This window comes from Tamandua tetradactyla, chromosome 1 (genome assembly GCF_023851605.1).
Source record: "Tamandua tetradactyla isolate mTamTet1 chromosome 1, mTamTet1.pri, whole genome shotgun sequence".
NCBI classification, from domain to species: domain Eukaryota; kingdom Metazoa; phylum Chordata; class Mammalia; order Pilosa; family Myrmecophagidae; genus Tamandua; species Tamandua tetradactyla.
In genome coordinates this window covers 195,727,827-195,755,632 of record NC_135327.1, presented here as the reverse complement: position 1 = coordinate 195,755,632, position 27,806 = coordinate 195,727,827, and the positions used below count along the sequence as shown (strand labels likewise).

The following is a 27,806-nucleotide window of genomic DNA, read 5'->3' as shown; positions in this document are numbered from 1 at the left end:
TTGACTATATATCTGAGGGTCTATTTCTGAACCCACAATTTGATTCTATTGGTGAATATGTGTTTGTGCCAATACCATGCTGTTTTGACCACTGTGGCTTTTATAATAAGCTTTAAAATTAAGAACTATAAGTCCACCCACTTCATCCTTCTTTTTTAGGATATTCTTGGCTGTCTGGGACTCCTTTCCCTTCCAAATAAATTTGATAACTAGCTTTTCCAAGTCATCAAAGTGGGTTTTTGGAATTTTGATTGATATTGCATTGAATCTGTAGATCAATTTGGGTAGAAATGACATCTTGGTGACATTTAACCTTCCTATCCATGAACACAGAATATATTTCCACCTATTTAATTCTTCGTTAGGGAGATTGGTCTGTAGTCTCCCTTTCTTGTAGTATCTTTATCAAGTTTTGATATTAGAGTGATATCAGCTTCATAGGATGTTAGGTAGTATTCCTTTTTCTTCAGTGTTTTTTTTTTTTTTTTCTACATGGGCAGGCACCGGAAATCAAACCCGGGTCCTCTGGCATGGCAGGCAAGCATTCTTGCCTGCTGAGCCACTGTGGCCAGCTCTCTTCAGTATTTTTTGAAGCGTTTGAGCAGAAATTGTGTTAGTTCTTTTTGGAAAGTTTGGTGAAATTCCTCATTGAAGCCATCTGGCCCTGGGTTTTTCTTTGTAGAAAGATTTTTGATGACTGATAGAATCTTTTGTAATTGGTTTGTTGAGGTCTTCAGTCTCTTCTCTAGTCAGTATATGTTATTCTGTATTCCTAGGAAGTTGTCCATTTCATCCAAATTGTGTAGTTTGTTGGCATATAGTTGTTCATAGTATCCTCTTGCAATTTTTTTTTTATTTCTTCAGTGTCAGTGATAGTCACCCCCCTCTCATTTCTGATTTTATTTGTATCTTCTCTCTTTTTTATTTTATCAGTCTAGCTAGGGATTTGTCAGTCATGTTGATCTTCTCAAAAAACTAGCTTTCTGTTTTACTGATTCTCTCTATTGTTTTATTATTTTTTCTCCATTTCATTTATTTCTGCTTTAATCTTTGTTATTTCTTTTCTTCTGTTTGCTTTAGGGTTAGTCTGCTGTTCTTTCTCTAGCTTGTTCAGTTGTTCAGTTAGGTTTTTAGCTCTTTCTTCTTTTTAAATGTAGCATTTAGAGCTATAAATTTTTCTCTCAGCACCACCTTTGCTGCATTCCATAGGTTTAGTTTTTTTTTCCCCATAGGTTTTATATTCTTGTTTTCATGAATCTTCAGATATTTACTGATTTCTTGTGCAATTTCTTCTTTGACCCCCTGATTGTTTAAGAGTGTGTTCTTAACCTGTGTATGTATTTGTGAAAGTTCTGGGCTTTTGATGTTTCATTCCATTATGACCAGAGAATATGCCTTGTATAATTTCAGTCTTTTAAAATTTATGCAAACCTGTTTTGTACCCCAGCATATGGACTATCCTGGAGAACATCCATGAGCACTTGAGATAGAACGATCTGTATATTACTGCTAGGTCTAATTCTTTTATCGCCTTGTTTAGGTTCTCTCTTTCTTTATTGCTCTTCTGTCTGGTCGTTCTATCTATAATAGAGAGTGGCATATTGACAACTCCCACTATTATTGTAGAAGCATCTATTGCTCCCTTCAGTTTTGCCAGTTTGCTTTGCATACTTTGAAACTCCTTGATTGGGTGCATAAACATTTATGATTGTTATTTTCTCTTGGTGAATTGTCCCTTTTATTAATATACGTAGTCCTTCCTTGTCTCTTATGACATCTTTGCATTTAAAGTTTATTTTGTTTGATATTAGTATAGCTACTGCTGCTTTCTTTTAGTTACAACTTGTGTGGAATATCATTTTCCCTACTTTGACTTTCAAACTATTTGTATTCTTGGTTCTAAAATGAGTCTTTTGTATACAGAATATAAGATGGATCATGTTTTTAATCCATTTTGCTAATCTGTGTCTTTTAATTGGGCAGTTTCATCTGTTAACATTCAAAGTTATTGCCATAAATGCAGTTCTTAATTCAACCATCTTATCCTTTGGTTTTAATTTGTCAGATCTATTTTGTTCCTTTCTCTCTTTTTATCTCTTAAGTAACCCTTTCTAATACTCTTCAATTTTGTGCCTTTCTCCAGACCTGTCCTGCCTTTTTTTTTTTTTTCCCAGCTTACAGAACTCCTTTTAATATCTCTTGCCAGGCAGTTTGTTGAGGACTTCTGTCTCTTCTCTAGTCAGTATATGTTGTTCTGTATTCCTAGGAAGTTGTCCATTTCATCCAAATTGTGTAGTTTGTTGGCGTATAGTTGTTCATAGTATCCTCTTGCAATTTTTTTATTTCTTCAGTGTCCGTGGTAGTCACCCCCCTCTCATTTCTGATTTTATTTGTATCTTCTCTCTTTTTTACTTTATCAGTCTAGCTAGGGATTTGTCAGTCGTGTTGATCTTCTCAAAAAACTAGCTTTTAGTTTTATTGATTCTCTCTATTGCTTTTTTTCCCTCCATTTCATTTATTTCTGCTTTAATCTTTTTTTTTTCCCTCTCCGGCTGACAGAACTCCCTTTAATATCTCTTGCCAGACAGGTCTCTTGTTAACGAAATCCTTTCAGCATTGTTTGTCTGTGAAAATTGTGAACTTTTCCTCGCTTTTGAAGAACATAGTTGCAAGATAAAGAATTCTTGGATGGCAGTTTTTCTTTCAAAATCTTAAACATGTCATACCATTGCCTTCTCACCTGCATGAAACCCACTGAGTACTTAGTCTTATGTGCCTTACCTCGTATGTGGTCAGTTACTTTTCTCTTGCTGCTTTCAGGATTCTCTCCTCTTCAGCACTTGAGAGTCTGTGTATCTTGGAATGGGTCTGTTTGGATTTATTCTGTTTGGAATTTGTTGAGCTTCTTTGATTTGCTTATTTATGTCTTTTATAATAAGGGTTGGGAAGTTTTCCTCAGTTATCTCCTCAAATATTCTTTCTAGCCCTTTACCCTTCTCTTCTCCTTCTGGGACACCAGTGATTCTTATATGTGTATGCTTTGTGTTGTCCATCATTTCCCTGAGATCTGATTAAAATTTTTCCATTTTTTCCACCGTTTGTTCTTTTGTGTGTTCAAATTCAATTGCCCTGTCCACTAGTTCCTTATTTTTTCTTCTGCCCCTTCAAATCTGAAGTTGCACATCTCTAGTTTTCTTTTTTTCTTTGTATGCTGTATGGCGGGGGTCATATTTCATTCTTTTTCCATGTGAGTATCCCCTTATTGCAGCACCATTTGTTAAACTTTTGTTTTTATTTGGTTTGGGTTTTTCGTTTGTTTGTTTGCTTGTTTGTTTGTTTGGGGGAAGTGCATGGGCCAGGAATTGAACCTGGGTCTCCCACATGGCAGGTCGGAATTCTACCACTGAACTACCTTCACACTGCCCTCTAGTATATTTTTAATTTGATCCAGAGTGTCTCATTTCTGTAAGATCTGCTATTTTTCTGTTTGTTCTTTTAAATTCTTCTTTTTGCTCTTCTAGTGTCTTCTTGATATCCTTTATGTCTTTAGCCAACCCATTGAAGTTATTTCACAGATTTGTATATATATCTTTGATTAGTTCCAAATTCTGAGTCTCTTCTAGCTTTTTAATTTGGTCATTTGGCTTGGCCATATCTTCTTGCATCTTCATGTATTTTGTGATTTTCTGTTGATTTCTTGGCATTTGTTTATCTTGATAAGATTATTTTGAAAGTTGATTTCTCTCACCTAAGATTTTATAGTTACTTGGTTTTGCATTGAAGGCTTCCTTTGGCACTTAGTTTATCAGTAATTTCCAGCCAGACCCAGGTCAGGGCCTTCTGTGGAAGAGGCGAGTCTATTTGGAAATTTGTTGAAGATTAGAAAGAAAAGCAGGTTGCCAGAGTACACTTTCCCTGTGTTCTCAGCAGATGGTGTTCTTGTCCCACCTCTTCCCCTCAAGCTCACCTCTTCCCAACTGCAGCAGTCCACTGGGCAGGGTCCAGGCCAGGTGAAAGTCCAGTTAATGCAGCAGGCTTCTGTGCCTGATGGAGGCCACCAGCCCCAGTGGTGGCAGATGGCCACTGTGCACCTTGTTGGGGAATCTGATTGTGGGCACAGTGAGTCTGGTGATTCCAAGCTCTGAGTGGACTGACCTCAGGCTGTAAGAGTGAGAGGCTTACCTTCCCCAGCCAGGCCAGAGTGCCCTGATTTACATCGACCTGCTAGATCCAAGCCAGCATGTACTCATGGGCCGCTGGTGTCAGGGAGAAGCTCCTTTCACTACGGTGCAACTCCCTTCCTTGTCCCCACCTCTCCTCCTATGTATGCCATGAGCACTCCAGACTTCTGTGGGGAAAGGATATAGGCAAGAGGACCCAAAGTGTTTTTCTCCTTAGCCAATTCTTAGCTTGGCTCTGCTCTGCATCCACTCTTCTCTTGAGAGGCAGTCCCCCCAGTCTCTGCCAAATCCATGCACTCAGAGTGGCCTGCTTCAGGGTTGGGGAAGCCCCCTGGCTTCAGATGTAATTTTCCCTTCCCACTGAGTAGCAGTAACCTCTTTCCCCTGTTAGCTTAGTGGCATGAGGAACCAAAAATGGCCAAGTAGCAGTCTTATCTTCAAATTCAGTGGAACCGTTGACATATCCCCTGATAGCAGTATTTGTCCCTTAGGAACCCAGATGTCCAAACCAGCAGAGCTCAGAGATGTGGGGACTGCAGGGATGGATAGATTTATGGATCTGTGATAACCAAGTATTTAAAAATGTTAATTGCAGAACTTGTTTTATGAGTATGTGAATATTTACTGTAAAATTCTATCAACTTTTCTGTATTTTAAAATATTTTTTATAATAAAATGTTGGGGGTGAATTTCAGGAATAGGAAACAAAAATTTTGTTATGGTAAGTGGGGCCATTACCATTTCTACTCCTTGATTCCTGGACTCATGTAAAATGGAAGTGGGAGAGAAAGCACCATATATTGGTCTATGATTCAGGCTATATACTGCATCCTGTAAGGGTGAACCCTGATGTTGTAGCCCAAACTGGCACTGTAACTGAGTCTTCAGTAGACTAGCTCTTTCCCAGTAATGGGATATTTTCTACAACTGAATTCCATAAGCAGAGGATTATCAGAAACAGTGCTGTGTTTCATCATGTGTGGAATATACCATGATGAGTAAAGAGTTATTTAGGTCCACAGCAAGTGATGGTGGCAAGAGAGCCCTGGAAAAAAAGGGCAAATCTATATCCAGAATATATGTTTGTTCCAGTGAGTACAAATTTCTGCCCCCTACCCCTCCTTCTCCATGATGAAAGGGGTCCAGAGCAATAAATATGCTGCCTGGTGGCTGGCTGGTCCAACTGAGAAATATGCCACATTGACCTCTACTCTTGGCAAGTTAAGCACTCATCTGTCTTGGTGAGTGGAAATTCATGTCGTTGAGTCCATGCACAGCTACCACCATGGCCACTTTGTTCATGGGGCCTGGCCTGTAAAAGGTTGAATTATGTACCCCAGAAAAAGAAGCATGTTTTCAAATTTAGCCATTCCTGTGGTTGTGAATCCATTGTAAATAGGAGCTGTTGAAGGTGTTGTTTTTGGTTAAAGTGTGGCCCAGCTTAATGAGATTGGGTTTTTAACCTATTACAGGAGGCATTGGGGGAAAAAAAACCATGTAGTGGAGCAAGAAGCTGGAATTCAGTGGAACTCAGAAGAGAAAGGAAAAGCCAAGAACCCAAGGATCACCAGCAGCCAGTCCCAGAATACCACAGTCTATGAGGAGAAAGTCTTGCCTTGCTGACACCTAGGTTCTGAACTTCTCCTAGCCTCAAAATGTTAAGCCAATAAATTCCAGTTGTTTAAACCAATCTTTCCAGTATTTGTGATTGCAGCTAGGAAACAGAGATTTTGATACTGGAAAGTAGCATGTTGCTATTATAAATATGTGAGAATGAGGAAATAGCTTTAGAATTGGATAATGGGTAAAGGCTGGAAGATTTATGAGGTTCTTGGTAGAGAAAGCCTAGATTACTTTGAAGAGATGTAGACAGAGGCCTTAGAAAGAAATGATTAATGTATTATTGGAAACTAGAGAAAAAGTGATTCTTGTTATAAAGTGGCAGAGAACTTATCAAAATTGATCTCAGATTGAAAATGGAATTTTTAAGCAATGAACTTAGATTTTTAGCTGAGGACATTTCTAAGCTAAATGTGGAAACTTTCTCCTTGCAGCTTATAGTAAATGCAAGAGGAGAGAGATAAGCTGAAAAGTAAACTTTTAAGTACAAAGGAACCAGGAATTAATGATTTTGAAAATTCTCAGCCTATCCAGGTAGTAAGCTCTGAGACTAGAGCCAGAAGCGGCTCTATGAGGGCCCTTCCTGAGCTTCTGGAAAGTGTGACCCTGGAGGACAGGGCTCCATGTGAGGATTTAACGTAACAACCCTTCAACCCTTTGCTAAAGAGGGTGTAATTGAATATGGATTTTGATTTCAGTGGAAGTCAGGATTGGAAATGCAGTTATCCAGAAAAGATCTGTGAAAAGTCCTTTTTTCTGGTAGTTGTGAACCCCCTTGAACTACATGCAAAGCTGACAAGGTTTTTGCAAAGTTTGTATGAGCAGGAACACCATTAGTCTGATCTAAAGGGGACAGAGAAGGGATGAATTGAAGGAAAAATGACTTTAAGGACCATGGCCTCAGAGGTCTGGACTGAAAAGATCTCCTTGGGCTGAGAGAGCAGGCCCACCCATATGTGTGGAAAGGGCAGGCTCTCCCCTGTGCTTAGAAGGGGGCAGGCCTTGTGACTTCAAGAATGTTCAGCAAGAATGTAGCTACCCGAATGCCCAGAGATGGTAGGGCCTGTTCTCCAGCTTTCACAGAGAGTATGGCCACCACTCCAGAGTGCTTATAGATGGTAGGGCCTTTATCCTGGCAATCTTGGAGAGCCTGGCCACTATCCCAATACTCCAAGAGGGTGAGGTCAGTGCCTCAAACTTCACAGCCTAGCTGCTATCCCAATGCTCAGAGAGGGTGGAGCTGCTGTATAAGTGTTTGGAAGGGGTGGGACTGCTGCTGTAACAAACCCAGAGGACAAAATACCAATCCATAGATGAATTTCAAACCTTGAAATCTAATGGAGTTTTGGACTTGAAACTCATGACCCCTGTTTTCCTTCTAGTGTCTCCCTTCTGGAATGGGAGTATTTGTCCTTGCCAGTCCTGTCTTTGTATATTGGAAGCAAATAACTTATTTTCTAGGTTTTACAGCTCCATCAGACAGAAGACTTTTGCCCCAGGATAGGTCACACCCATAACTGATTTTGATGAGACTTTGTACTTAGTGTTGTTAATAAAATGATTTAAGGTGATAGAATGAATGTATTTTGTGTATGGAAAAGCATACCTGGGTCCAGAGGGTAGACAGTGGTAGGTTGAATTATAAACTGCAGGAAAAAAAAACATGTTCTTAATCTTAACTCATTCCTGTGGCTGTGAATCTACTGTAAGTAGAACCTGTTGAAGTTGTTATCTTTAGTTAAGCTGTGACCCAAATGAATGAGGTTGGCTTAGTCCTGTTACTGAAGGCTTCATGAAGAAAAAGCCATGTATGTGGAGGAGCAAAAAAGCTGAAGGTCAGTGGAACCTGAAAGAGAAAAGAGAAGACATTGTCGTAAGCATTGTAGTATGATAGAAAAGCCAAGGACCCAGGGATCACCAGCAGCCAGCTCCAGAATGCTGTAGTCTTCAGGGAGAAAGGATTATATTACTGACACCTGAATTTTGAACTTCTAGCCTCAAAACTTTGAGCCAGTGAAGCCATGTTGTTAAGTCATCACTTGATATTTGTCTTAGCAGCCAGTAAACAAAAAAAAAGTTTGTTTACTTTGAGCAAGTTTTGGGGTGACTGGGGAAAGCAGCTGACTAATATCCAGAGAATCTATCATTTGTCCACCTTGTTATTGAAAAATCTCCTTTGGTGTGGATATTTTATGAGTAGTCTATCAAGGAGCAGTACGTTTACTTCCTTGATCTCCTTGTCACCAGTCTTCCAATAATATTCTTTCCACATACTTGACCCTCTGTCTTTACCATTAGCAGCCACCTTAGAATCAGTGTAGATTGGTATTTATAGCTATCTCTTAGTCTCTATAAAGTAGAAACCAGATGTACAGCTGGAAGTTCTGTGCACTGGAGGGATTTTCATTCAGTGTTGCCCCTTACAGCCACTCTATTTAGAACTGCAAATGTTTCAGCTATTCCATTGGGACTAGCCTGTCAGGCAGAATCACCTGTAGACCAAGCCCACATTTTTCCTCTTCAATCAACTGTTCATAAATATCTGCCCATGGGCCTGTGGGTGTGGATAGAGGGAAAGGGTGAAGTGTTACAGATGTCATTGTCAAAGGAATTTGAGTCATCTGCTCATGCAAATTCTACTTTCCAGACCTGTTCAAGTGCCATCTCTTATGTTCCACTTCCACTTGATGATAGGTTGCTGCTGTACATACCCAACATTTTGCCTTAGTGGGTCACGTAACAGCCACTTAATTATAAGAAATTAAGTCACAGTCACTTGATGTCCCATGGTTAGTTGTTCAGTCTCCACCAGAGTCTGCAGTAAGCCAGGGGCTGTTTCTCAAAAGGAGAATTATTATCAGCAGAAGGTGGCATGGATTTTTTCCTCCAAAACCCTAGGGATTTGTCTATGAATCTCCTATTCATGCTTGACGGAGGCTTCCTGCACCATTCTTGTGCTTCAGGTATCATTAAATTTGCTGGGTCTTAAGGCCCAAATGGAAGAGGATCCTGAACTTGGGGCAGAGCCTTATATTGCTCAGGTCCCCTCTGAAAATGGTCAGCTTTTACAGGTTACTCAGTAAATGTATCAAATTAGCATATTCAAAAGTGGTGCATGTTACCTCCTAAAAGACCTACCAAGTGTGTGAGTGGTAAGTAGTGTCCAATGCAAAAGCTTGAATTTCGCCCTGGAGAGAACATCTCTATTACTGCAGACCATTCCCTCCTCCCACCCTAAAACTTCACCATGTGTCAGACCCCTGGATTTGTATGGGGTTTATCCCTCATTCTCTGGTTTGCATATGGTCTCATGAGTCATAGTGAGTATTGGCTACTTCCTTCTTATCAGATCCAGTCATCGCAATGTCATCAATATGGTGGACCAGTTTGATGTGTGGAATGTTAAGATGATAATATCTCTTCAGACCATGTTAAGGCAGAGAGCCAGAGAGGTAACATAGCCTTGAAGCAAATTGCTAATACTGCTCTGTTTACCCTGTAAAAGCAAGCTTGCTAGAGGTCCTGGTTCAGTGGTAGGAAGAAAAAAGTATTTGTCAGGGCAAAAGTTTTGCATACCAGGTACCAGAAGCTGTTAGATTTGCTCTAGTAAAGATGCTGCATCTGGAACAACTCTTAAATTTAGAGTCACCACATGGCTAAGTTTATATGATCTACAGTCATTCTCTGAGATGCAATCACAAGCAAAACAGGCAAATTAAATAGGGATGTAACAGGTATACCACCACTGCATCTTCCCAGTCTTTTGATGGTATACTGATATCTGCACTTTCCTCAGGGATGCTGTAGTGAATCTAGTTTGCCAACCTTCTAGGAAGAGGAGGTTCCAAAGGCCTTTGTATTTGGCCCTTCCTACCATAGCATCCCACTCCATGAGTCAGAAAATCAGTGTAGGGGTTGACTTCTGCCAGTTGTTGGTATGTATTCTCCAATTATACATTTAAAACCTTGGAAATAACTGCAGGGTAGGTCTGTGGACCCTTGTAATTCGAACTTGAGCTAAGATCCCATCTATTTACCTGATGATCATAAGCCTCCATTTTGACTGGCATACCCGAGTACTATTCTGGTTTTCTAGGAGTTAGTTTCAATTCAGAGCCAGTGTCTGGTAATCCCTGAAAGTTCTATATTTCCTTTTCCCCAGTGCATAGTCACTCTAGTCAATGGCTGCATTTCCCTTTGGGAAAAGCTTGGAAGAAGATTAATGGTATGTACTATGGCAGTGCTACAGGCTACTTCTCAAAGGCCTCGTCTTCCCCTTCAGTCAGGAACTCTGGGTCTTGAACTAACTTAGGACTGGAAATTGGGTGAAAGAACATGACTCTCCGTTGGAATGGCTCAAGTCAGGTTTTTGGCAACTGCACATGGAGTTTTTCTTGTTATATAGATAAATGTTTTAGAAAGTTTTGCATCATTTTCATTCCTAAAGATATTCTAATCAGTTAGTTACTACCAAAGATCCCTGTGGGTTAAAACATCCTAATTACCATGACTTCCAGTTGCCCTTTACAGTAATGTGCCCACCTTGTCTTTGGCAGTTAAGTATCACCGCTCGCCTTCTGCAAGATGCCTTCATTCCCTTTGAAATTAGTGAATCCATCTCAGTGGTGATATCTCCTGCCATTGTACCTGGCCACCATTAAGCTTTGCAGGGTTGAAGATGCTCCCCTAACTAATATATTTCTCAGTGACTTAGAGAAGGGATTGTCCTCTGGGCCCTTTAAGAGAATATAATTCAGGGTTGGTTGTGCAGGATGGATATATCTTTTACAACATTCTGTCTCCCTAACCAATGGGATCTCCCTCCTTTATTTTTAACTTTTTTTCTTATTGGGAGGTATAACATATATACAAAAAAAGTAATAAATTTCCAAGCACATTTTAACAAGTAGTTATAGAACAGATTTTAAAGTTTGGTATGAGTTACAGTTCCATGATTTTTCCTTTTTTCTTCTAACTGCTTCAAGCACTGGAGACCAACAGAAATATCAATATAATGATTCAGCTGTCATACTCATTTGTTAAATCCTATTATCTCTGTTATACTCCTTTTTCTCTTTAAATAACAGTGGATTTCAAAGCAATAAATTTCAAAGTACATCAACAATTAGTTGTAGAACAGATTTCAGAGTTTGGTATGGGTTATAATTCCACAATTTTAGGTTTTTATTTCTAGCTATTCCAAGGTACTGAGGCTAAAAGCAATATCAGTATAATGATTCAGCACTCATACTCATTTGTTAAACCCAACCTTCTCTGTATAACTCCACCATCACCTTTGATCTTTCTCCCACTCTGTAGGGGTATTTGGGCTATGCCCATTCTAACTTTTTCATGTTGAAAGGGGTTGTTGATAAAATAGGATAGTGAGATGAAACTAGTTGATGCTCTGGAAGGGCTGGCCCCTCTGCATTTCAGAACTTCTTTAGTCCAGGAACCCATCTTGAGGTTGGAAGTTTTAGAGAATTACCATACTGCATGGAACCTTTAGGTATTCTTTAGAATTAGCAGAAATGGTTTTGGTTGGGGTTTGGCAAGTTATGATAGAAAGCAATGTCTAACTGAGGCATGCATAAGAGTGACCTCCAGAGTAACCTCTTGACTCTATTCAAATTCCCACTGATATCTTATTTCCCCCCTTTTGGGGAGGATGTCATTGTTGATCCCATGGTGCCAGGGCCAGACTCATCCCTGGCAGTCACCTCCCATACCACCAGAGAGACAGTCATCCCTGGATGTCATGTCCCATGTAGGGCGGAGGGTAATGGTTTCACTTGCAGAGTTGGGTAGAGAGAGAGAGGTCACATCTGAGCAACAAAAGAGGTCCTGCAGAGGTGACTGTTAGGCATACCTATAGGTAAGCTTCTCCACTACATACATAAGCTTCACAAGATTAAGCTTCAAGATCAAGGGCTTGGCCTATTGATTTGGGTGTTCCTAATGTTTGGCACAGTATCTGGGGTTTCCCTGGTGGTAAAGTTTAATAGTTCCATAATTTTTCTCCCATCCTTCAAGGGCCTTTGCCAATACTTTTTGATTATCTGCTTAATATACTCTGGAATGTATTCAGACATTACGTTAAGCTATTCAGGATTAAAGGCTCTCATTCTTATTTTGGGCTCCCTGTGTTTGGATTATTTAAATAATCTATCCACTCCCTCTTTCATTATACCACAGAAGTTCTGAATCTCAGCCTCATTAAACATGAACTCATCAATAGACTACATTCCAGTCAGTCAAACTACATATAAATGTTAGAGACTTCCAGCAATATGCACTAATCCATCAAATCCACATATTTCGGTAAGTACACTTATCAGAATCCACCAAATTCTCTTCAGTTTCTTCCTCCTTGGTGTCTAACAGTATTTGGAACCTATTGCCACACATACTTCCAGATTTTTGCAGATATAAAATTGCAAAATCTTACCATTCTTTTGGCATATAAACTGTTTTTTTCCTTGGTCATATTTTGCCCCTCTGGGGCATGCCAAAATCTGTCCCTAGTTGTAAGTGTAGTGACAGCAAAGAGTAGTTGTGGTTGTCTTAAAGAGAATGAATATCCCTGTGCAAGCCGTTTGCCCCAGGTAAGCTTATTTTTGGGCTTTCAAGCAAAGGAAGGCTGTTCTCAGACAAAACAGAAAGCGAGATTGCCACTTCCTAGAGAGACTCGGAGTAACTGAGCAAGTCAGGAATCTCAGCTTTGTCTGAATCCAACCAAATATCCCCATTCAGGGTCCCATGCCTTACAAATCATTGCCCCAACTTTTCCTATCAGAGACTTAGTGAGGCTGAAAATTCAACTAATGTAGTTCTGCACTCTGGAGAATTAAATTTTACATTTGATTTTATAACTATCAGCCTTGAAGCTATAAGAAATTAGATTCTTTTAGGGCTGTCATTGATGCTGTCAGGTTCCCAGTGACTTGAGCTGAGAGTTCAAAGACCTGAGCTTGTCATTTTCTCTCTGTAAGTACTCCAGTGCACCTGCAGGCCTCCATCCCACACCACAGCCCTTGTGGTCACCATTACCACTGCAGTGGTCAGGGGCAGCAGCTACTTAAACCCCAAGGCAACTGCGTCAGGAACCATTTCATCATAATCACAGGTGACAGTTTCTTTCATCGTGATGCCATTGCTTGCCATGGATCACTAGAATCTGCTTCCTGGTGACTGACAAAGATTTCAGCTCTTTGTTTATGCCCAAGGATATGACCAAACCAACCCCAAATCCTCTCCTTGGAAGTCTGTTTCCCAGAACCATTTCAGTACCAATTTCTGTATCAGTCAGGTCCAGTCAGGAAACACTGAACAGAAAATATAAACAAATGTTAACTAGATACAAAGTTTAAATAGGTAATTAAGGGTAAATAAAGACCCCTAAGGCCTTGATTCTTAAAGTGTGGTTCCTACATGCCAAGTACTGCTTGTTCAAAGAACATACAGAAAATATAGAAGGAAGAACATATAATCAAAAGTAAGGAAAAGGGAGCAAAAAATCAAAAGCATGAAAAGGTGGGCTTCCCAGTATAATCTTATTTGGTTAAGATCCACACAGAGGAAAAGGGTACTTAGTTCTTTTGAAAGCAAGAAGGAAAGAGAAGAGCTGAGCTTATTGCAGCTCAGCATCAGATTGATGCTGCTGGTGCAGAGAAAGGAAAGTAATCTTCAAAACAGAAAAAGTAAAACAGTGGTTAAAGGAAATTTAAACCCAAATAGATGTAGAAATTGTAGAAGAGTGGCTTGCCTCCCTAGAAGATTTGATTTCTGATCCAGATGCATCGCATTCTAGTATAATAAGGGAACTTAAAAAGGAGACTACCAAACTGTTAGTAATATTTGAGGACTTGTGGAGAATAGATCAGGTGCCAGAAGATTAGAGGTGAAAGGAAAGAAAAATAATGGAGAGTGGAGAATGTGGGGTCAAAGTCCAGGTAAAATTGAGATATTTAAATGAATTATTAATAATAAATAAAAGTAGTAATCTCCAGGAAATCTATCATGAATTGATGAAGAAAAGCCATGGGAGATTAACCTGATCTCCTTTGTTGACTTCCATGATTGTGGTAATACCCTACACAGGCATATGGGGGTCACAGTTAGATAGTTGACAGTCTTATGTCATTTCTTTTTTTTTTTTTTTTCTATTGAGAAATCTTCATTCACATACATTTTATACATGGTATACAATCGATGGTTCACGATATCATCACATAGTTGTGTATTCATTACCGTTGTCATTTTTTAGGACATTTGCGTCACTCCAGAAAAAGAAAGAAGAAAAAGAAAAAACTTGTACATACCATACATCTTACCCCTCCCTTTCATTGACCACTGATGTTTCCATCTACCCAATTTATTTTACCCTTTGTCCCCCTTCCCCCTATTATTTATCTATTTGTTTATTATCCATATTTTTCACTCACCTGTCCATATCCTGGATTAAGGAGTATCATATACAAGGTTTTCACGATCACACAGTCACATTGTAAAATGTTATATCTTCATACAGTCGTCTTCAAGAATCTAGGCTATTGGAGCACAACTCAACAGTTTCAGCTACTTCCCTCTAGCCATTCCAATATACCATAAACTAAAAAGGGATATCTAAATAATGCATAAAAATAATCTCCAGGATAACCTCTTGGCTCTATTTGAAACTTCTCAGCCACTGAAACTTTTGTCTCATTTCTTTCTTCCAGCTTTTTGTCAAAAAGACTTTCTCATTCTCTTAATGCTGGGTCCCCACTTATCCCAGGCTTTCTGTCCCATATTGCCAGGGAGTTTTACCCCCCTGGGAGTCATGTTCCACATAGTGGGGAGAGCAGTGAGTTCACCTGCCAAGTTGGCTTAGAGAGCGAGGCCACATCTGAGCAACATAAGAGGTTCTCTGGGGGTAACTCTTAGGCCTAATTTTAAGTAGGCTTAGCCTATCCTTTGCAGGATGAACCCCAAGATCGAGGACTTAGCCAATTGATTTGGTTGTCCCCAGTGCTTGCAAGAATATCAGAAATTCTCCAGATAGGGAAGTTGAATATTTCCTCCTTTCTCCCCATTCCTCCAAGGGGACTTTGCAAATACTTCTTTATTCACTAACAAATCTTTATGTCAGGTTCTGCTTTCTGGACAACCCAAGCTAAGAAACTAGTGGTATGCCTTAGGATTCTTTTACTCTATGCTGTTCAGCATTTAAACAGTAACTTGAGTATTGGTTTTGTTCATGGCATCATCCAGTTTGCAGTTGACTTGGAACTAGAAAGACTAGCTAGTAAGTTGCTTGATAAAATAATTGATATCCAGAAATAACCTTCAGTAAGCTAAATTGTGCTTTGGACCAGTTAATTAGTAGATCAGAATAAGGAAGTAGTAGCATATCAGTATTCCAGAAAGGAATAAAACTATGGACAACAAAGCAGTATGCTAAGAAAGGATAAGAGGATGAATAAGACATGACTTCTGCCCTCAAAAAGCTTACACTAAGGAGTGCACATATTCTACAAAGTATGATATAAGGCAGAGTATTAATTTGTAATTTTTTCAAAGTGTATATCAATAGTTTTAAATGCCACGTGGTACAAAAAAAGCTTACAATAAAAAGAGCAGATTTTAGCTCAAAAAGCTTACACTAAGGAGTGCACATATTCTACAAAGTATGATATAAGGCAGAGTATTAATTTGTAATTTTTTCAAAGTGTATATCAATAGTTTTAAATGCCACGTGGTACAAAAAAAGCTTACAATAAAAAGAGCAGATTTTAGCATTGTGAATCAATTAATACCAGTAAATTGTATATTTCAAAGTTTAAAATATTAAAATATTTGTCACAAAAATTATTTTTTAAAACAGCAATTTGTTGTCCTGTCCCCATTCCTTACTCCCTTGTCATATTCCCCAGAAACAGTTTAGTTGTATATCCTGGCATTTACTTCTATAATACTTCAGTTCATTTTTTAGACATTTTTAACTTCCTGTTTTCATACATGATTTTATTCCTTGCATCTCTTCTTCTTTCCTCCCTTTAATTTTTCCCTTGGAAATTATATCTCAGTTTATGGTTAAGTCCAAATATAGTGTGCTTTCATTAATATGACTATGTCAATATGATTCACCTGCTGAACCAAATGGTATACTATGATTATATTTCCTTTTTTTTTGTACAGTTTGTTATTCCTGGAGTTTAGAATTCTTACTTTTTTCATTTTCTTTGAAAATGAAAAAGTCTTTTCACATCCTCCAACGGTTCTTTATCGAATTTTCCGTGCGATCAGACTTGTCAGATATTTTCAGTTCCATTTGGAAACACTCTTTCTGGGTTTCTTTATCTTCCTGCTCTACTCTAAACTAGTTGCTAGTAATCCTGTGTATAGCTGTCATCTTGAGACTTTCATTTGGTTATCCCAGGAATTACCTCCACTTCTCCACTTTATGGGAGCCCGTTTCTTAGAATCCATGTTTTCTGTTTTCTTGATTGTAGTTGTGCATGTAGGTTTTGTTGTGGAGTTAGAACTTAAAGGTAAAGTGAATTTCAGTAGGTAGAATTGAAGGTAAGTTCATTTGAGATAGAAGGAACATTGTGACACAAGGCACAAAAGAACAGGAATAAGGAATCTGTTTTAGCTGAAGTGGTAAGCTAGGGTAAGCTAGGGCTGGATTGTGGAGCGCTTTGAATACTGTACTTAGGGATGGGATTCTATTATGTGGTGCAAAGCCGTCACAGGTAGGGGTAAGATACTATCAAGTATTGTTAAATCCCTTTGACAAGCTTTGATGTAAAAATTTAGTAAGAAATCATACTGGACATTTATTAAGAACTTTAGCATTTTATTGGCATTAATTTTAAAAGCCCCACTATCAGTTTAGTTACTAAAGATCAGAGTAAAACTGTATAGAAAGCAGTGAAGTATCAGAAGAGCCAGATTCCCCTTTCTTGGAACACAGATGTCCTACTTGGCGTTAGATTGTCAGAATCTCTTAGAGCAAATAAGGCCAGCATCCTATTTTTTTAACATCATATCTATATTTACATTTTATTTTCCATCTTTACTTACCTAATCATCAGTTACATTTGGCTGTTTGAAAATCTGAGTAAAATATAAACTTAAAAATTGACCAGGGCGGGCCACGGTGGCTCAGCGGCAAGAATGCTTGCCTGCCAGGCCAGAGGACCCGGGTTTGATTCCGGGTGCCTGCCCATGTAAAAAAAAAAAAGAAAAAAAGAAAAAAAGAAAGAAATTGACCAAAAATTGCCTATCATTTGAAAAAAAAGAAATTTTCAGATATACTCTAGACTCCCAAGAACTTTCTTCTGCAAATTTGAAATAGGTTGTGCCACTCCTTTTTCTCACCTGCGTATTGGGTAATTGGTAATACCTTGTGCCTTCTGTAATTATCATACAAGCTGCATGCCTACGTTTTTAAGAAAATCCAGTTTTGAAAGGCTTTGTTGTGAAGAAGGGGAAGCAAAACCACAAGAAGCAACAACAAAATTACTGAGCTAAGGACATTTAAAAACCTTCTTCAAAGCACTGTGAAATCTTGCCCATTTTAGAATATTATGTTAGGTCTTTGAAGATTGGGATTAATTACTTCCTCCATGATGTATGGACATGCCAACAGTTTGTGTGGGTAAAATTAAAATAGTAAATCTTTGTCAGTTTCTGGTTTGGCCAATATAGTGTGGAAAATTAAAGTATTTATTCTTTTTGACTCTTAAATGCTCAGTACTCTGCTAAATATCTCCACATACAAAATACATTTAATCCACACTGGAGAATATTATTTGTGAGTCCCATTTTATAACTAAGAATAGTCAGACTTAAAGAAAGATTGAATAGCTTAGTCAACATTACGTAGCTAGTAAGCAGCTAAGGATATATCCCACTATCAATAAACATTTGCACCAACAAAGCGTTTCTGTTTGATAAGGTGAGAAAAACAAAGCAGGATGTTTTGTACATTATTGCACTTTGAAGTGAAGTAATGGGATGGTTATATAAAGATACACATTCTACGTGTTCAACTAAGAGTTGAAATAGGTGTAAGAACTTTACCCATTAAAAGGTAGGATGGCATTTTAACTGTTCCCCTTAGTGTTTTCCTGTTTTATTTTTCCCTTGCAAAAGTGATAGCATCTTTCACATTTACCTCTTAACATTCTCTTTGCCAGTAAACTGCTGCCTCAGTGGTTTTTTTCCTCACTAGATATCTTGCCATTGGCCTAATTAGCATCAGCAGTAGTTTCCTCTCAGAGTGAACTTCATTCAGCACACATTATCAGTTTCTAACATCCATGTTATTGGCTTATATATGGAATGTATTTGCTGCATTAAGATATTCAACTGGAAAAAAGCCAATGCTGCACGGTCATTTCCTTTTTGTTTAAAGTGACCTTGGGACTCACTCAGTGGCCTTTAGCATTCAGAATGCTTAGGAGCGTGGAGGTAGCAGATTAGTCAGAGAAGTCGTTGTGAGGAAGCACAATTTTTTTTCTGTTTCTGACAGAACAGTCTTCATTTTATTTGAATGTTAAATTAAACTCTTCCTTTTCTTATTGTCATTCTTTTAACCTTGAAGTTTGATGAAACCCTATAGGGTAAAAATGTTCATTAAAATCAGGTAACATATTTTTCAGTTCCAGAATATCCATTTGATTATTTTTATAAATTCTAATTTTCTGTTGAAATTCATTATTTGAAGATGATTTGGAAAATGCCCTTAGAAAAATGACAGAATGAATGTAGAGCTCAATTCATGTACTTCTCGTCTCTTAAGAATTGTAGCTCCTTCGATCCTCCTGCCTGTGTTGTTGTACTCCAGTGCCTTCAAATAGTGTTTTATACATTTTGTCCAACTTTTATAGTTGTTTTCAGCTATCTTATCATGACCAAAATCAGAAGTTTCTGGAATAACTTTTCAATAGCTATAGTCACTTAGAGTACCATGAATGATCATAATGAATAATTTTAATGTAATTTTCTATGCTAAATCAGTTGTTTTAGAAAATTATAGGCAATCTATGGTTTTTAAAGGTGCCTCCACTCCCTTCCTACTCTAACTAGTTTTTAAATAAGAGGGTAATCAAATATTTAAAGTATCAGATATTTAAAAAACAATATGTGACTTTTTCTCCTGTGTCTTTTTTGCAGTATTTTCTAGGATCATGATCAGGATTTCCTGGTGTATCATCCAGGTAGAAATAGCAGGCCATCCAAATTGACACTGGTTCCTGGATGCCATTTAGTTGCTGTTACCTTCCATGTCACCAAGTTGGCCCTCTTACCTTATCTTTCCAGTTCTTTGCCAGTTTATTCAACTAATATAGAATCCCTGCTTTATTCAGGACCCAGTGCTGGACCCAGCTCAGATAAATGTATAAAATAATTAATGCAATTCCCCTTACCCACCAGTAGTCCTCATACCCTTGAATTACCCAGACGCATACAGGTAATTCTAAATGCAAAATGTGTCACAATGAAGAAATAAATATGTATCAAATTACTAATCCTAGAGTCCAGTTTGATACTCTAGGTTCCTGAGTTCCTTACCCACTTCTTTTTTTTTTTAGCTATTTGTTTTTGTGATTAACCTAACAAGGAGTTTTGGAATATAGTGGATGGGAAGAGAATCATATTCTTTCTTAGTTAAAAAAAAACAACTGTAATGCTCGCTTCGGCAGCACATATACTAAAATTGGAACGATACAGAGAAGATTAGCATGGCCCCTACGCAAGGATGACATGCAAATTCGTGAAGCGTTCCATATTTTAAAAAAAAACAACTGTACAGTGCAACCCTGTGACCAGTACTCCCCACACACCCGTACCCCATCACTGGCTCCCATTCCCCACGCTCTAGGCACCTCCACCCCATTAGCCCCCAGTGCACATACCTGCCCCACACCCCCACATCAAATGCAGCCCAACCCACCTCTCTTGCACCCCTCGTGAACACTACCTCCCCCTCCCTGTTCCCTTCAGGCTGTTGCCAGCGCATAAAGGCTGCAGGCACTAACCTCCATACCCAGGCTACCCCTGCCCCCGTCCATAGTGTTGCACAGTCTCACCTGCCCCCCCTCTCCCACTTCCCCAGCTCTGCACATCAGTTTACAGCACTCCTAGACCCAGGCATGTGCACAGGCCCTCAATCACGTCATTCAACTCTGGGAACCTCAATCTACAGCAGTCCTAGAACAGTGCATGCGCATGGGCCTCAGCCAAACTTCCCAGCTCTGAGAAAGTGCTGACTTGCACAGTCAGGTCACATCTGCCCCCAACCCATGAAGGCATAACGCCGACCTGCCACCACAGCTCTACACATGCACACAAAGGGCCCTGTGTCTTAGACCAGTGCACACCAGGGTTACGCCCCCCAGACCTATGCACCTGCACAGCTACCTCCTTCCTGGCTGCTGGGCACCCAAGTTCACAAGCATCAGTGTAAAATATCCAACCTGCCCTGTACCTGCCCTGAAACAAATCACTGCACTGAGTGTCCCACCCTGTACCCTGCTCCCTGCTGTACATCCATCCTGCAAACACAAGGCCTTAGAGTACTGAAAAAAATCAACTCCCAAAGTAAATCAATCAAGATATGTACATGCCACTAAGACAGCAGAAGATCACTAAGCATGTCACAATACAGACAGATATAGCCCTGCCTAATGACCAAATTAAAACACCAGAGGAGACACAGACATTGGAACAACTAATCAAAGATGTTCCTACAACTCTACTTAATAAAATAAGTGGGGTAGCAAATGACATAAAGGAGATCAAGAAGATCATAAAGAGGAATATGAAAGAATAAGTAGAAAAATAGCAGATATCATGAAGATTAAAGACTCTGTTTATCAAATAGAAAACATACTAGAGGCACACAACACCAGATGTGAAGAGACAGAAGAAAGAATAAGTGATATAGAGGACAGAATAACTGACTTCGAAGACTCAAAACAGCAAATGGCAAAAAAAGATGGAAAAAATTCAACTGGATCTCAGGAAAATGATAGACAAAACAAAGCATGCAAAATAAGAATTGTTGGTGTCCCAAAAGAAGAAGAGAGGAGGTAAGGGCTAGGAAGAGTAGTTGAGGATATAATGGGGGAAAACTTTCCAACCCTCATAAGGGACATAAATATACAAATCAAAGAAGTCCAAAGAACTCCAAACAGAATAAATCCAAATAGGCCTTCCCCAAGACACATTCTAATCAGCCTTGTCAAATGTTGAAGAGGAGGAGAAAATCCTGAAAGTGGCAAGAAAAAAAGTCTAATACATACAAGGGAAATCAAATTAAGACTGAGTTCAGACTACTCAACTAGCACCCTGGAGGTGAGAAAGCAGTGGTGTGATATATTCAAGATTCTGAAAGAGAAAGACTTCCAGCCAAGAATTCTGTACCTAGCCAAATGGTCCTTCAAAACTGAAGGACAGATTAAAGTTTTCAGAGAAAAAGAAAGTCCTGAAAGAATTTGTCGACAAGAGACTGGCCCTACAAGAAAAAATAAAAACAGCCTGCTGAAAAAAAAGACAGGCGAGGGAGGTCTGGAGGAGGGCACAGAACTGAAGAGTACCACTAAGAGTAATTTAAGGAATACAAAGAGAAAGAGGGAAAAGAATATATAGCTCTACAAATAAAATTAAAAAGATGGTGGATTCAAGAAACACCTTTTCAGTAATAACTTAGAATGTTAACAGACTAAACTTACCAATTGAAAGATACACATTGGCAGAATGGATTAAGAAACATAATCCAGCTCTATGCTGCTTACAAGATACTCACCTTAGAAGGATACAAATAGATTGAAAGTGAAAGGATGGAAAAAGATGTTCTATGCAAGTTGTAAGCATAAGAAGAATATATAATAATATCAAACAAAACAGACTTTAAATGTTAAGACATCATAAGAGATAAAGAAGTACACTGTATACTAATTAAAGGGTCAATTCACCAAGAAGGTATAACAATCATAAATGTTCATGCTCCCAATCAAGGTGCTCCAAAGTACATGAGACAGACATTGGCAAAACTGAAAGGAGTGATAGATGTTTCAACAATAATAGTAGGAAACTTCAATGTACCACTCTCCTCTATAGATAGAAAAACCAGACAGAAGATCAACAAGGAAATAGAGAAGTTAAATAACTTGATAAATGAATTAGACCTAACAGACATATATAGGTCATTGCACCCCAGAGCACAAGGATATACATTCATCTCTAGTGCTCAAGGAACATTCTCCAGGATAGATCATATGCTGGAGCACAGAACAGTTCTTTATAAATTTAAAAACACTGAAATTATTCAAAGCACTTTCTCTGATCACAATGGGATGAAGCTGAATCTCAATAACCACCAAAGAACGAGAACATTCACAAATAGAAGATTAAATAACACACTCTTTAACAACTTGGGTCAAAGAAGAAATTGCTGGAGAAATCAGTAGCTACTAGAGATTAATGAAAATGAGAATACCACTTATCAGAACGTTTGGGATGCGGCAAAGGCTGTGCTGAGGGGGAAATTATTGCCCTAAATGCCTATATTAAAAAACAATAAAAGGCAAAAATTGAGGAATTAACAGCACACCTGGAGGAACTTGAGAAAGAACAGCAAACTAACCCCAAAGCAAATAGGAGAAGAGAAATAACAAAGATTAAAGCAGAGATAAATGAATGGGAGAACAAAAGAGCCCTGGAAAGAATCAATAAAACCAAAAGTTGGCTCTTTGAGAAAATCAATAAAATTGATGGGCCACTAGCAAGACTTACAAAGAAAAAAGGAGAGAGGACAAAATCAGAAATGAGAAAGAGTGTGTTACCACAGATCCTGAAGAAATAAAAGAAATCATAAGAGGATGTTATGAACAACTATATGCCAACAAACTAGACAACTTAGATGAAATGAACAAATTCCTGGAGACACACAAACTCAACAAACCAATCACAAGTAAAGAGATTCAATCAGTCATCAAAAATCTTCCTACAAAGAAAAGCCGAGGGCCAGATGGCTTCACAGTGGAATTTTATCAAACATTCCAAAAAGAACTAACACCAATCCTGCTCACACTTTTCCAAAAGATGAAGGAAGAAGGAACTCTCTATCTAACTCATTTTATGAAGCTAATATTCTAATATAAAATCAGGTGACAATGCTATGAGAAAGTAAAACTACAGGCCGATCTCCCTAATGAACATAGATGCAGAAATTCTCTATAAAATATTAGCAAATCGACTCCAACAACACATTAAAAGAATTATACACCATGACCAAGTAAGGATTATACCAGAAATGCCAGGATGGTTCAACACAGGAAAATCAATTAATGTAATACAGCACATTAACAAATTGAAAGGGAAAAATCACATGATCATCTCGATTGATGCTGAAAAAGCATTCAACAAAATTCAGCATCCTTTTCTGATAAAACACTCCAAAAGATAGGAATCAAAGGTAACTACCTCAATATGATAAAGAGAATATATGAAAAACTGATAGCCAACATCATACGCAATGGAGAAAGACTGAAAGCCTTCCCCCTAAGATCAGATACAAGACAAGGATGCCCACTGTCACCACTATTCAGCATTGTGCTTAAAGTTCTAGTTAGAGTGATCAGACAGGACAAAGGAATAAAAGGCATCTAAATTGGAAAGGAAGAAGTAAAATTTTCATTTTACATTGCAGATGATATGATACTATACTTGGAAGATCCTGAGAAATCTACAGCAAAGTTATTTGAGCTAATAAACAAATGCAGCAAGGTGGCAGGATATAAAATTAATGTGCAAAAATTAGTAACTTTTTATGCACAAGCAATGACCTAGCTGACGAGTCAGTCAATGAAAAAATTCCATTCAAAATAGCAACTAAAAGAATCAGGTACTTAGGAATGAACTTAAATAGAGACATAAAGGACTTGTACACAGAACACTTCATAACATTGCTAAAATAAATCAAAGGAGATCTAAATAGGTGGAAAGACATTCCCTGCTTGTGGATAAGAAGACTAAATATAGCTAAGATGTCAATTCTCCCCAAACTAATCTACAGATTCAACACAGTACCAATCAAAATTCCAGCAGCCTACTTTGAAGATCTGGGAAAGCTAATTACCAAATTCATCTGGAAGGGAAAGAGACCCTGAATAGCTAAAAGCAACCTAAAAAAAGAAGAACGAAGTAGGAGGATTAACATTCCCTGACTTTAAAACCTATTATAAAGCCACAGTGGTCAAAACAGCATGGTACAGGCACAAAGATAGAGGCATTGACCAATGAAATCAAATCGAGAGTGCAGAAATAGACCACCAAATCTATGGTCAACGGATTTTTGACAAAGCCTCCAAATCTTCTGCTCTGGGACGAAATAGTCTTTTCAGTAATTGGGCTTGGAAGAACTGGATGTCAATAGCCAAAAGAATGAAAGAGAACCCCTAACTTAAACCCTACACAAAAATTAAAAGTGGCTCAAACACCTAAATATAAGAACTAGCACCATAAAGCTTCAAGAAGAAAATGTAGGGAAACATCTTCAAGACCTAGTAATAGGAGGTAGCTTCCTAAACTTTACACCTAAAGCACAGACAACATAAGAAAAAATAGATAAGTGGGAACTCCTCAAAATCAAATGCTTCTGCACCTTAAAAGACTTTGTCAAAAAGGTGAAGAGGCAGCCAACTCAATGGGAGAAAATATTTGGAAATCACATATCAGGCAAAGATTTGATTTCCTGTATATATGAAGAAATCATATAACTCAACAACAAAAGAACAAGCAACCCAGTTATATAATGGGCTAAAAATATGAATAGGTGTTTTTCTGAAGAACAAATATACATGGCTCAAAAGCACATCAAGAGATGCTCATTTTCATTGGCTAGAAGGAAATGCAGATCAAGACTACAATGAAATACCACCTCACACCTATAAGAATGGCTGCTGTTAAACAAACAGGAAACTATAAATGTTGGAGAGGATGTGGAGAAACTGGGACACTTATGCACTGCTGGTGGGAAAGTATAATGGTGCAGCCACTATGGAAGACTGTTTGGTGGTTCCCTAGGAAACTAAATATCAAGTTGCCCTATAACCCAGCAATAGCCCTACTTGGTATATACCCAGAAAGCTGAAAGCAATGACACAAACAGACATTTGCACACCAGTGTTCATAGCAGCATTATTCATAATCACCAGAAGATGGAAACAAACCAAATGCCCATCAACAGACAAGTGGATCAACAAAATGTGGTAAATATATACCATGAAATATTATGCAGCATTAAGACAAAATGACATCCTGAAGCACATTACAAGATGAATGAGCCTGGAGGACATAATGCTGAATGAAGTTAGCCAGATGCAAAAGGACAGATACTGTATGATCTTATGACCAGCATAAAGGTATAAGCAAAGGCTTATAATACAGAATATAGGGGACTTAGAGATACATAGAAGCTAGGGATGGGTGAACCGTTAGCTAATAAGGTTGAACTTCACTGTAAGGGAATAGATAGAAATGAAGGTGGTTCTCTCGTGGGTCTATAAGTAATATTACCGTATTGAAGATGAACAAGATTGAAAGGGGTTATATAGACCTATGTGTCCAACTGATTAATACTAGAAATAAGAATTAGTTCTTGTAAGAATTACTTCAAAGATATGATTCTTGTACAAAGAGTGTTTAAGTCCGGAGTATATGGGGAAAACTGCTATTACATGCTTTGAGCTTTGTTCAAAATGAAACCATAAGCACTATCACAGCAACAGCAGAGATAAATAATGGGGGGAAGGACAAATGTTAAAAGGAGGTTTAGATTTCCTGTTTGGCGAGGATGTGTTTAATGGTTTTCTTTCTCTTGGGAACAATGAAATTATCTAAAATTGAGAGTGTTGATGGACTGTGGACTTTGGGCCCTCTACATAATGCCCAATGAATGCAGGTGGCTGAAGGATGCACTTACTGAGAAGTAGATTGGGTAAGGATGGTATGTACTTATGAAGGAAGGTTGTGCTGCTACAAAAAGAAACAATGTCGTGAGGCATGCCACAATTGAATGAACATGTGGGACATTTGGTGAGACAAAATAAGCCAGAAACAAAACAGGAATGGTATGGTCACATTTAGAAAATGCTTTTAAGAAAACAGCGGCCTAGATTGTAAGCTTTTAGAGCAGACACATTAAGTCCAGGGTGGTGATGATTATTTCTGGATTTTGAGAGATGTTTTATATATATATAAAACCTGATATTTAGAGATAAGAACGAAGCCGAACAGGTTGGGATTAAAGTAATTCAGAACATAGGGTTAAGAAAGAGTGTCTATATTTTAGAACCACATATACTCTTTGAGACCAGTGGAAGAAAGGTTTATTTGATCTGGACCTGAAATTTTCTGCAGTACATAATCTAATTCAACCTATCGGTATAACTCATTTGAACAATTGAAACACAGGGAGCACAGAATAAGAAAGAGGTCCTTTAATCCTGTATAGATTATTGTAATGCCTGGATACATCCTAGAGTAAATTAAGCAGATATTCAAAAAGTATTTATAAACTTCCCTGAGGGAGGGGAGAAAGACTATGAAACTATTAAACCTTACCATCAGGGAATCCCCTGATACTGTGTCAAACTTTAGGGACACCTGAATCAGGCCATGCCTCGATCACGAGGCTTACTCTTGTGAAGCTTATGTGGTAGCGGAGAAGCTTAGAGTACCTATAGGTATGCCTGAGAGTTACTTCTCTTTTGTTGCACAGATATGGCCTCAGTCTCTCTAAGCCCAACTCTGCAAGTGAAATCATTGCCTCCCCCCCTACATGGGACATGACACCAGGGGTGAAAGTCCCTGGTGACATGGGAGATGACCCCAGGGATCAATCCAGACCTGGCACCATGGGATCAACAAGTCCACCCTGACCAAAAGGGGGAAAAGAAGTGTAACTAATAAAGTATTAGTGGCAGAGTTCAAATAGAGTCGAGAGGCTACTCTGGAGGTTACTCTTACACAAGCTTCAGGTAAACCTTGCTACCTTTCACAACCTGCCAACCCCCAGCCAGGACCATTCCAGCCAATCCTAAAGAACACCACCTAGGGCAACATACAAGATTCCACAAGGGTTCCGTGCACTAGAGTAACTTTCCGGAAACCTACAACCTCCAGTTGGGTCCCTGGTCCAGATAAGTCCTGAAACCTAGCCCAGCCTCTCCAGAACATCTGAAGTTCCATCTCCCTACCCCATATTAGTGACAGACGATTCCAATACGAAAACTTTGGAATTGCCATAGTCCAAACACCCCTACCTAAAGAGAGGGATGAAAAGATCAAAGATGATGGTGGAGTTATACAGAAAAGATAGAATTTAACAAATGAATATGAATGCTGAATCATTAAATTGATATCTCTTTTAGTCTCCAGTACTCCAGTATTTTAGAGCAGCTAGAAGTAAAAACCCATAATTGTGGAATTGTAACCCATGCGAAAGTCTGAAATATATTCTACAACTAATTGTGGTGCTGTACTTTGAAATTTATTGCTTTTTTGTATATATGCTATTTTTCATTAAAAAAAAAAAGGTTGGTTGTGATAAAAATATTTTTAAGCCCTCTAGCCTCCTATATTCTAGAGCAGCTAGTAGGAAAAATCTGAGAGGATCGTATGGTAGGCCTATGACAGACTCTGGGATCTGTCCCGTAACTACTTGTTAAAGAGTGCTTTGAAAACTATTGCTTTTTTTTTATTTCTTTGCTTTGTATATATATTAATACTATACAACAAAAAGGTTAAAATTAAAAAAATAAAAACCTTGAAAAAAAAATCCAGCTGTATAACAACAGAACTGCATGTTTAAAAGAATTATATTTTTATGGTCCTAGCTCCTTAATACTAGAGATTACTTTTTTGCTTGTTTCCCCTTTGGTCCTTTCCGTTTAAATACATACTTTCTGTAATCATATTGTATGATTTTATAGTTTGCATTTTTCATTG

The 27,806-nt window shown here is 38.4% G+C and overlaps 1 protein-coding gene and 1 non-coding gene across 14 annotated transcripts in view; both read left to right on the top strand.

The window, feature by feature from the left end:
* PRKAG2 (protein kinase AMP-activated non-catalytic subunit gamma 2) overlaps positions 1-27,806 on the top strand; it is a 614,065-nt gene that overhangs the window by 528,949 nt on the left and 57,310 nt on the right. The gene's annotated exons all lie outside the window — the stretch shown is intronic.
* On the top strand, positions 19,480-19,586 carry LOC143652563 (U6 spliceosomal RNA). Its single transcript, XR_013160757.1, has one exon. It is a non-coding gene; the product is annotated as a U6 spliceosomal RNA (small nuclear RNA).